Consider the following 12,416-nt stretch of genomic DNA (forward strand, 5'->3'; position numbering starts at 1 on the left):
TCAGGTGGGGAACTGGGTGTAGGGAATCAACCAAAAAGCAGCCCTCCATGAGACCAGGACTGTGCTATGTGGTGTGGAGGACTCAGTTGAAGATGACGGAGAGGAGGCTTTGTACACCCTGTGCAGCTAGAAGGCACAATTAATACCCATGAGCATTTTGGGAATAAGACACCAAGTAATAATCTAGTCTTGGGGAAAAGGATGTATGAGAATTTTGGAAAAGTGGTGAAGCATTAGAGAAGGAGACATTACATCCTGAGGAATGTGAAGTTGAAGGTGAGCTGGGAGTACACTCTGCAAAGTTTTAGGATTTATTATCATCCAAATTAACTGAGCAGGAGGAAAAAAATGCATTTTTCTATCTGATGTTTCCTCTGCACAATTGCAGGCCACCTGATGCCACCCATTGGTTGAAACTGGGACTGTAAATATCTCCAGGTAAAGTTGACTGTTGAGGGTTTTAGACACCAATGGAGACCATGAAAATCTCTAATGCCTAAGCTAAAGTTTGCACCAATTTCATATTAACATTTGCAGTTGGAAAAAAGGGAAATATTTGTGTCAACATAGCATCTGCAGATTTAAAGAACCCAACATGTTTAATTGAACAGAGATACAGATGTGTATGAAGCAGCCGCAATGCATTTTTCTTTCCTAGATCTAAGACAGAATACTAATTATTAGTGAAGTGTTTGGAGGATATGGTAACTTGTTATCTGAGCAAAATTTTAGGCTAATTTCATTTTACCTCTCCTGCCTTTCAACAACAATCTGTTCTGGTTATAGAAAAGGAATGAACTGAAAGACTATTGACTGTAGATCGACTGGCTTGAGAATGTATATACATATGTTAATTTTTCAATTTTTTAGTATTGGTTTTGTATTTAGCTGTTAGCCTTTAGTTACTTAAAACAAAAACATCCTTGGCTGTAGTAGAACATTGAAAAATCTGACATCTTTAAAAGGATTTTGTGTGCCTTTGCGTGGGTGTGTGTTAAGTGTTAAACCAAAAATTGGTCTCATCATCATCATATTATTTTAGTTAGGGGTTTGTAAACTCCCATTGCAGATCTTAAGACACCTCTGTCATATTTAAAAACCTCTGAGAAATCTAGCTTTGAGTAGACATTTATTATTATTCAACAAAGACTACTAACGAACCTCTCTCTCTCCACATCCAATTGCTTAATTTTTCCTTCCTTCTTCCACTCTGAACCTACTTAGCAAAAATGAGGCCTTGCAACTGCATGGAACCTGAAGCATAGATTTTGAGTGGCTGAAGACGTTTAAAATTTATATTTTCAATACTCTGATGAATAACGTTATTGAAATTCTGACCTAGTAGAGGCAAGTGGACAAAATACACACTTGCAATCTATATGTGAGGTTATCTCATGAATTATTCTATTTGAGAATCAGCTTAAAAATAAATTTCAAAATCAAACTGATGCTGATATTCAAAAAGAGCAAATACACTATAGAAGAGAAAACCACTAGAAGGAACTGATCAAGATTTGGGCAGGTGCGTGGACATACGCCCAGACTCCCACTGGTATCTATAATTTACTCCTCTTTCTCCCTGTTGATATCAGCATATCAATATTATGGACTCCATTTTTTTTTCTTGTGTTGATATTTCCTTGGAAAACAGACCTTAAGTTTTTGTTTTGTTTTTTATAGTCGAGCATTAAATTCCTCCAGTGCCAAGAAATTTTCCCATGGCCATGCCTGAATGTTTTAAAATTATTGTTTAGTATTTTTGTACTTTCATATTCCTCAATAATTCCTCAATTATACCTGTGTAATTTGGTGAGCACATTTTTACTTTTGGACAGGTGAGAGTGCATAAGGAGTCGGTCAAACCTGGCACCCAATCTCGGGTTTCATGAAGGAGATGTCTCAGATTCTTCAGGACACACTCATTCTCTGGACATCAGCTTCCCCAGAAACAAGAAGGGAAAGAGTTCCCTCCTCGCAGAGTTTCTGCAGGATTATATTTTTTAAATGCTTGTCAGAGAGGGTCAATGGTAGTTGAATGAAGAAACTGATAATTCTTGCTTGATAAATGGTATCAACTCAGTTCATTTAAATTTTATTTAGGAAATGTGGCCGAGAGATGGTCTCAGGACTTTGTCCATATCTCAGAATATCTGCAGTGACCTCTTCTTGTTCTAGCGGTATGGGTCTTTGTTTCATCATCTCCTCTGACAGCAGGCCTTCTCTTTGTCAAGGATGTGACTTCACCTTCATGGTATCCTTTACACTGTAGCTTCCCAATGCATGGGCTGCCAAACCCTGTTCCCAAAATAAGCTCCTTAAAGGAAAAATGTTCCATGATCTAATAAGTTTGGGAAATGCTGTGTGCATACTATGCTTCTAAGTGCTTTTTAACTTGAATCAACTCATCAAATGTCTGACAAGCCCTGTAATAAAGAAGTAAAAATTCTGTTTAACTTGGTGTTCCTCAAACTTATTTCACTGAGGAGTTCCACCTTTGCTTTTTAATAGCATCTATGCACATTTAGTGTGACAGTTTTCTTAAGGTGACCAGTGCAATATATGCAGAGAGGAGGATCACAAATATGTTATGCATTACTTTATGTCTTGATATAAAACACAACATATGAAATGTAATATAAAGTTTAATGATATGCAGTCCTTTTCAGATACACCTGGTTATTGTTCATTCAGCATTTACTTATTCAACAAGTGTATGTCTCTATGTATTCTATACATGTGATAAAGAAAATCATAATTATAATTTTAAATTTACTAAGAGCCCTTGAGAAAAATCCTATTGCTAACAGCTATTTAAATCTGTCCACATTAAATAGATCTGATTTTTTTTTCTCATTAATTCAAGAACCTTTAGGCTTCTGGAAAGAGAATTGAATTTCGAATGCCAAATGTGCCACCTTAAATTGAAATGTTAATTAAGACAATAGCAGCAATAGCAAAAAGCAATGGCAACTTTTGTCTTTTAAAATGAATTGTGTTGGATGAATCTCACTTTGAAAAGTGAGATTCTCTTTGGTGATTCATAAAACTATTAAAAAAGCCAAAGTATTCAACTCTGATCTCATAAATGTTAGCATAGCATCTGTTTGGATGCTTCCTCCTCTTATGGGAACAGTAACAGATAAAGGTATTCCCAGAAACTAGTATTTCAGAAAGTAGAAATATAGCATGTTCTGAGCCCCCAAATGCCTTTAGAAATCTCAATAATGGATTGTTCCTAAAGGTAGGACACTTCTCTTGGCTTTATCATTTGCTCACTGGAAATGGAACTGAGCCATTCTTGAGGGCCCAGGAAGAGCTTCCTTTTCCCTCTGAGGCTAGGTGGTCCAGCACAGCGGCTCTCACTGCAGCATTTCCCTCTGCCGCCTATGGGTTGCCGTCTTTTCCCCGCCTTCAGAACCTACACTGGCCTCCAATCTGAAGATAAGGGAGACACGAGAGAGATTGTTAAATAGGCAGCATTTTTAGCAGACACTTATAATTCCATAAATTTATGTAAGAATCTGGAAGCTGGTCTCGTATCTATTGTCAATTTTACTAGCACATTAAGTTAATGCAGTACCAAAACATTATCTCGTGCTAAGTTTGCGGTTCCATAAAACCTTTCACAGATTTTGATAGCTTTTTTTCCCCACTTCTGATTCATAAAATTAGAACTTTATTCAGTCTATAAACAGTTAATTAATATTAGCTTGTATCAAGCTCTGGGACAGTTGCACACTTTTTTTTTTTTTTTTTGGGAGAATGACTAATTGGTAGCATGTCTTGCTTCTTTACCAATTTCTTAAGTAACTGGAATTTGGAGTCAGGGCTCAAGATAATAGCTTTGTTGTTGGTGAGCTGGATTGAAGAGCAGATGTTGGGTCTGCATCCCTGCCCAGCTTCTGCCTCGGTCACTCCTCAACTGAACCTCCCTCTCGGCTCCTGTGCACAGCAGGCCTCTCTCCTGCATAAGTGGTAACTCGGTGATTTATGTGATTTATCTATTATATAAAAATAGATATCAATTAATGGGCAGCTGCAGTGGGTCCGGCATAGCATTTGACCTCACATATAACATTTCTACCTTTCAAATCCTATAAATTATTTTTTAAAGAGGAGGAAATGAAGCCTAAGGGAGAGGTCTTGCCTGAGCTCTGACAATGAATCAAAGGTAGCTTTGGTATTAAATGCAATCTTGCATGTCTCCAACCCTTAGATCTTAGTTCTCAGAATGGTCTAAGTTCCCAAAGTGTAGGTGTCTCCACTGCAGCCCCCTGTGCATGGGCTGTATCCATCCCCACCTGCCATGTCTCCCCTTCTGCTCTTCAGCTGACCTCTGTGTACATAATCCTTGACTCGATGCAGCAACAGCTTGTTATTTTTAGAAAAACACATGTATTCTAGGAGTTTTTCTCAGCACAGCTCTGACTATCCAGGGAGTTCACTGTCCCTCAGTGCATTATGCAGGCATATGGGGGGAAAACACTATGGCATTGAGGAAAAAACACTACAAAAACAACCACTAACCAGACAGAACAGATTGCAGAAGATACATCAAGGCCAAGGCATCTGGATCACCTTGGTGTACAGGGTTCTTAGAAGTGAAGAGAGGGGGAGTATTTCTTGTCATTATTAACTTATCCCCTGAGTTCTCTGATTCTGCTGGAAGTACCCGTCTCATTTGCAGCTGCCATGGCTATCTTGTAATTGCCTCCTTTTCTCTCCTGTTTTGGGGATCTGAAGACATGTTCCAGATGCCCCTGTGCTGGTGTCCAACTCTTGATTAGCACTCCCTCTAGTGGCAGTTTGGTGAATCCCCTGTAGTTACCCTCCATGATGCCTGGCTGTGGTCAACATCATAGAAGAGTTTTCACTTAATTCTTCTATAGCCTTTACTTCTATAATTTTAATGACCACAGAATAGCTATAAAGTTGGTCTTATATGATTTAACTTTCCAATTACTTCCTTTGTTAGTACTAAAATCATTCCCAAGTGGATATATTAATGCATGTCTTTAAAACACTGCTGGGGAAAGTCTCAATAGTCGAATCTTGAGGACAGAGGTCATATCTCCTTACATCAGGTTCAATTCTTCTTCAAAGGACTTTAAATGGGTACAACACAACCTCACTAGCACTGGATCTCTTATTTACATTTTTATGTGTGAATTTTCACCTCACTTTGAGTGGTATTTCTCTGGCAATGAAGTTGAACACTTTTTGTATTTGCCATTTGCACTTCCTCATATATGGGCTGTTAATATATTTTTCTGGTTTTTCCATGAGAATCTATAGGTTTTGTATCAAGTGAATGAGCCTGCCCAGGCAGAGGGATTTCTTTTTGTAAAATTCAGTACTAACATTTCCTTGGTCAAACTTACCTGTTATATATCTCGCCACCCAACCTTGTCTGTCATTCATATAGAATGACAGATTCAATAATAGAATATATATCTTACCATGTGCTACATGTCTGTCTTCTCTATAGGAAAACTAAGTTTTTAAGAAAAATTTGAAGTGACTTGAGACCTATAGTAAATACTAAAAAATGTTGTGAGAAGATGAAATATTCCTGAGTATCTCCCACATTGGTCAGAGACTCCTGAACACCTGTGAGCACAAATTTTTTTTACTGTCAAAGGAAGTGGAGGTGATTCTCTGGTGCCAGTTTTGCAATGAGGGGAGAGAACTTGAAATTTCTATGGACGAGTGGGGGAATCCTCTACATCAATGTCTGGAATAGCATCTGAGAACACTGTAATAGTCTCATCACACATTGTTTTGGCCCTGAATGAAACACAAAATGAATCAGAATATTCACCTTCAGGGATGGGGTGGCTTAAGTTGATACTGCAGGGGATAGCTTAGGGCCAGGGACAATTTTTTTCCACCTGATGTCATTCCCAGGTGAATCGACTTATACTAGCTCTGGGGCCCCCAAAACCATTTTGATGGGTTGAGTCAGTGCCCTGGGGGAGTGAGAAGATAGTCTTATGGCTAATGCTTGACTTCTAAACCTAATGGGGAGCAAAGGGTAAATCAAACCCTTTAATTCATCTTAGTTTCTGTATGTGCTGATTAGGTTTTCATGGAGGTCAAAATAAAAAAGTATGTCTATACCTGGAGAAGGGAAGTAACTGGATGATTTTTTTTTTTTTTTTTTGTGCAGCCTGGGGTAGCACACAGCTCCTGGACTTGATGGGCACTTAGAAAATGTTAGGTAAGCGAGTGGATGCTAGAAAGAATTCTCAGTGCAGATATGTTCCCCAGTTAACTGTTAGGATTTCTGTTTGTGATTGGTTGTACCAAAGTCATAAATTCTTAAAGCCAGCAACACTTTGCTTTTATTTCTGGCTTTCAAATTTAGATAGTTATCCAGTCAAAGATCTGATAGGTACACAAGCTGTGTTGGGTGGATTTTTTAAATCATAATTTTGTATCTGATTATTTACTTTATCTGCAGTTAATTTTAGCGTGTGGCCATAGCAATCACTTTTCCTGAGCAAAACAACGATTCTTTCTTCATTGTCTTCATGCATGTTATGAAATAGATCTCAAGTTGAATGTTTTAGACAAGTTCCATGAAACTGTTTTCTTTTTGTTAAAACTTCAGTTACCTCTAAGTTTTTAATGGGCAACTATGATTCAAGTGGATCCAACTGCAATCTTTTTTTTTGGGGGGGGGGAAGCTTCCTCTTCATGTCACATGGTTCTGAGGCCCTGGCCTCCTCTGGCTTTGGGATCAGCACCTGTGTTTTTGATACTATTGGGTAAAAGGTGTCCCTTTCCCTTTGGGGTTGCTAGGCATGTAGAAAGCAAAATTAGTGTTGACTCCTTGACTTTGCCCTCCCTCAGGGGATCCTTCTGAGAAGGATGATAACACATGGAAAGCTAAAGGAACAGATTTCTGAGATATCACATGACTCTTAGATCCAGCAATGCATCAATCTTTTTTTAGACTTTCTATTTAAGGGTCAATAATATTTTTCTTTAATGACACAACTTGAGCTTGATTTTTTTCACATACCCCAACCCAAACCAATTTCTCTTCAATGACATTTTGATAGACTTTAAAAATTGCATTTCAATCCAACTAACATGATTGTTTTTGTTTGTTTTAGCTGATGCAGATCCCAGAGGGAAAGCATGAGTTTTCCCATTTTTGCAATTATGCTCAATGATGAGCAGGAGTGACAATACTCAGGCCAGTTGGCCATCTACCGATGTCTCAAAATTCACATGGCCAGGGTGGGATTCCCAGTTTTCATCCTAAACAGATTCTGTCTTCCAGCATCACCTGCCTCAGTAAATGACATCTGTATTCACCTAGGACTCAAGAAAAACCTAGGACCACTCTTTCTTTTTCATTATTATTCCTTATATAATTTACCAGCAAAACCTTGCTTGCACACCTCCAAAGCTTGTCTCAAGTCCCTCTTCCCTGCCAGCCAGCTCAACCCCTGCATGCCCTCCTGCAAACGCCTTCACGCAATCTTCCTGCTGCCACAATGTGATCCACATAGTCCTCACAGGGGTCTCTTAACATGTTGATCAAAGCAGGTACCCTACCCTGCCCAGAACATTCCAATGGCCTCCCTTTGTCCTGAAAATAGGATCAAACTTTTTTATTATTACCATGGGATTTTTTTTTCTGTATTTAAAAAAAAAATTTTTTTAGGATCAAACTTTTTTTTAAGAGAATTTTTTTTTAAGAGAGTGAGAGAATTTTAAAATATTTATTGTTTTTAGTTTTCGGCGGACACAACATCTTTGTTTGTATGTGGTGCTGAGGATCGAACCCGGGCTGCATGCATGCCAGGCAAGCGCACTACTGCTTGAGCCACATCCCCAGCCCTAGGGATCAAACTTTTAACAACATCTAGAATGTCTGACCTGCAACACTTGTTATGTCTCCATAGATATATTGCACCACTTCCTCCTCTGCCAGTTGTGACCATGCTAGGACATGTAAAGTCAAATGTTTGTGTCCTACAGTTACATGTTCCTTCAATCTATATCCCATTTGATATCAGATTTGCTGGAAATGACAAGAGAGCAACATTTATTTGCATGAACTTTCATGGATCACTAACGTCCCCTACCTGCTTCATTTCAGTGATTATGACAACCACAGTGGGCATGGGTGTGTCGTCATTACCCTAGTTCAGGGAAGCACAATAAAGCTGATGCAGTTCTAACTTACAAATGGTAATGATTCATAAACGGCCAGTGCCAAGACTAGAACTGTGTTCTCCTGTGCCCTAGATCATTGATTTTTGCTTCTGTTACTTTCTGGCAATAATTAGACTGGGGCCTGAAAGACTCTCTCCCTGTAGACTTTTATCAGAATAGAAAAATCCCAAAACATTAAATAAGGAATTTCTTTCAAAAGCTGCATGAACCAGATATGATGATGACAGTGTTCCTGAACACACAGACACTGCCTTGCCTGTGTAGGCAGAAGAGGCCTGCTTTCTGCACTTGGGGACACACACTAAAGGTATTTAGTACCAACAAATATGTACACAGGTTTCAATAAAGGATTGAGTAAAATCCAGAAAAATTCAGTCATATTTCTTATTACAAAAACAACAACAACAAAAAAAACTTTGCAATAGCTTTTCAGGAATGCTCTTGCACAAAGAGTGAGGGGGCTAGTCAGCAGCATGTCCTCACCTATTTCTGCACCTCTGGAGATGATCACCTCAAGGTGCAAGGCTCATTTCAGCAGAGCTGAAACGAGAGGCAGACAGGGAAGGGGAAGTGTTCCCTGGCTGCCCCTCCGATGTCACTTGCCTCTCCTGCAATGGCCTGCCCACTTCCAACGCGGATCCTGTATTTGTTGACTTTTATTTGGAAAAATGTGCCTATGTAAAAGCCTGCCAGACCAAGTGCACGTTCATGAGCAAACCGTCTGCACTGGGCACTTAGAAAACCAAACTGTTGACCAGACGCTGATGAAACTGCGCCATAAATTCTTAGCATTCAATGGACTTGCTTTTCCTTCATCACTGAAAAGCCCCGAAGAAATGAAGGTAGGGTGACATCACAGACATCATCTTCACCGTGGCCACAGGCTTAATCTTTGGAGAGAGTGATGCACGAAAAGGGGGGCTTGTGCAGGATATGCTAGCAGGCTGTAAACTCGAACCTGGCTTCTGGGGAGTGGGTATGAGGAAGAGAAAGCCCGTCCATTCTTTTGGCTGCAGGGGACAGCAGAGGGTGAGAGGCAGGGCTCACAGAGGCAGCAGACAGGAGGAGTAGGAGGCTGCCAGGGACCTTGGAAGAGTCTTAGCAGGAAAGGGCATGAGCCTTTTGTCAGATCATCAGTCATTGATCCTCGGGCCTGATTTGTTCCTCAGTATTTGCCTGTTTCCTCAGAAGGCAGGAAAGCTGGACAGGATGCTCTAGTGGGCAGGGATCTCACAGGTTACCCAATTGATGCAGGCCAAGCCAGTGCTGATGGAGGTGACATAGGGCTTGGGTGTCCCTTGATCTTATATTTTCTGGCATTAGTCCAGCCTGATTCCAAAATAGGACGGGAGACTGCATGGAGACACACTGTACAATCAATTGTGGGCTTGAACTCTGACTCCATCCCTGAGCTTTGACAGACCACTTAAAGTCTCTGAACTTCCTCTGCCTCTAATATGAAAAACTTGTTTCAGAAGGTTTGCTAAGTATTCATTAAATATTGACTGAGTACCTACTATGTGCCAGATGCCATCTCCTGAATGACAGGAGCCAACTTTCCTATGGGGTTTTCAGACTAGTGAGAGAGTTGAATTATTTACCACTGATGCACACACTGATGCCTGTTGACTGCATTATGAAATCATAATGCTCCTGCACCTGGAGCTGCCAGATCATGTACTGCACAACTCTAGGGGAGCCATTCATGCTGTAGTACATGTGGATTATGTTCTGTGAAGTTGTACCATGAGAAAACTGCTTAGCAGTGCATGGAAGCCCAGTCGAAGAGCTTGGAAAGAAAGGAAATGGCTCTATTAGATGATATGACAATAGTAACTTACACCAGTGAGTTGGAAAATATTTCTGTAAGAAAGTGCTGCTTAAGATGATATGCAATATCATGCAATTAGTAGTTTAAAGGCTAGTACCGACCCAGACATATTAAAGAATCTACAGTGATTTCTTTCTCCTAAAAGCACATCTCTTGGGTCTTAATCATCTGATCTGAGGTGCATTGGGTAGATTCCTGATAGAGGTCATCTCCAGAAGTAGGAAGGGGCTGAACCAGGAGTGAGGTTAACAGAGGAAAAAACTCAAACAGAATAAATCCCAATCTGTTGATGTAAGAATGGATTCTGGGCCATGGTTGAGGTCAAGTTGGAACCCGGTAGCTTATTTAGTCAGCTTTTTGGATACTGTGACTAAAAGATCTGACAAGAACAATTTTAAGGAGGAAAAGTTTATTTGGGGGCTCATAGTTTCAGAGGTCTCAGTTCATACAGTCTGCTCCATTCCTAAGGCTCAAGGTGAGGCAGAACATCATGGTGGAAGAGTGTGGCGCAGGGAAGCAGCTCATTTGTGATGACCAGGAAGCGCAGAGAGGGGTGGGGGCGACTCCACTTGCCAGGAAAAAAATGTATACCCTGAAAGCACACCCCTAATGACCCACCTCCAGCCACACCCTTCCTGCCTTCAGTTACCACTCAGTTAATACCATCAGGGGATTAATTCGCTGATTGTGTTAAGGCACTCAAAATGCAGTAATTTCTCCCATAAACCTTCTTGGGTTATCTTACATAGGAGTTTTTTTGGGGGGCACCTCATATCCAAACTATAACATAGCTCTAGGTTGGGGTAGAGGATCTGGATAGGAGGAAAAAATACAGCAAGTCAAGGTGGCCAATGACATATCCACGTCTGTCTCATTCCCGATGTTGCTCTAGCCCAGGCTGTGGGGAGCAAATTCATGAAATGGATCTTGATCCACGGACTACCTGCTTTTCTCCACTGATGTCTGTGTAGGCCTCAGAGCATGAGACAGCGGCCAAGGTCAGAGCCTGTGAAGGGGAGGGAGGACCCGCAGTTGGGGCAGTGCTTATGGTGGGAATTGAGCCTCAAGGAACATAGTCTTAGGCCTATGCTGAAATACCCCTTTCCCATGTTGAGTCCTTTCATAGGGAGAGTCTCATCTTCTCTGACACATCTGTGGGTTTTAGGCATGCTCAGCTTCTCACCTTCCCTGAGTAGATTTTTATATTTTCAAATCAGGCCTTTGTTCCTACCATGGCTTTGGTTTTAACCCTGGTCAGAGCCCACTACTGGCCCTTCCAGATTCACTCTGCACACTCTGCTCTCCAAGGTGGAGGCTGACCTGCAGGGTCTCTTTTAATAGGTTTCCCTGCTTTGGGTTTCCAGATTTGTTTGGCCAAGGGGTTGATCCCTGCAGGAGATTAGAGATCAGAGCATACATATCTGTTTTCCACCCTGAAATGTCACCTCAGGCTGACTATGCCTTTCAACCAGGGTCACTATTCCAGATGTCCCTTCTACTGGTTCCTTTCCAGGTGTCCAACTCTATGTGGCTCCTTCTTTTAGGATTTTGGTAACTGCTCATTCTTTCCAGCCTGGAGGTAATAATAGGGCAGCTTTTCTCAGCCCTGGGTTGCTACATACTCCCCTGGGTTAGTGTGTTGTCTCTTGTCCCTTTGCAAGAAATTCCCTGAAATTACCACATTTTTAGAGAGCTATTTGCCTCCTGCTGGGAGCCTGGCTGATACAAATGTCCTTCCCCTCTCTCCCTTCATCATGCACTTTGACATATTGCAGGTAATAACTCAAATGCTACCTGATTTTCCTGCTTCCTACCCCCCAACCTCACCACTGCACAGAATTGTCTGTCCCATCCTCTGATTTCCCGAGAAACGCTCTTCTCCACTGTGGCTCTCATCAGACTTATGGGAGTTATCTGTGGCACGTCTGGTTTGCACTTGCTTTTCCACCCCAGACTGAGCTCCTGAAGTCTGACATGTATCATATACATATTCTTGTCCCTGGGGTTTCACTGATTTGATTTTGTGTGTGTGTGTGTGACTGCACAGAGGTCTATCCAGGGGAACTGGTAAAGGTCACCAACTTCTTATAAGTTGCCTTATCTTCTTCCTAGAGTTGGGGCTTGTGATATTTAATTTACACAGGGCCAAGTGTGTTGGTTTTCTCAGTTGAGAATTTTGGCATGATGATATCCAGGGAATGAGGGAGTCAGAGGATGGGAGCTTGTTTTATGAGACTTGAACAATTCTGCCCAGTTTGCAAATGATTGGCAAACTCCTTCGAGTCTTGTCCTAATAGTCTCTGGGGATTGACATTCTACTATGTACTAGGAACTTCATTCACCCTAGTAGAAGTCCATGACTTTCTAATCAGAATTTTGGAAAGTTTAGAAA

The sequence above is a fragment of the Urocitellus parryii genome, chromosome 12 (assembly GCF_045843805.1).
Source record: "Urocitellus parryii isolate mUroPar1 chromosome 12, mUroPar1.hap1, whole genome shotgun sequence".
NCBI lineage: Eukaryota > Metazoa > Chordata > Mammalia > Rodentia > Sciuridae > Urocitellus > Urocitellus parryii.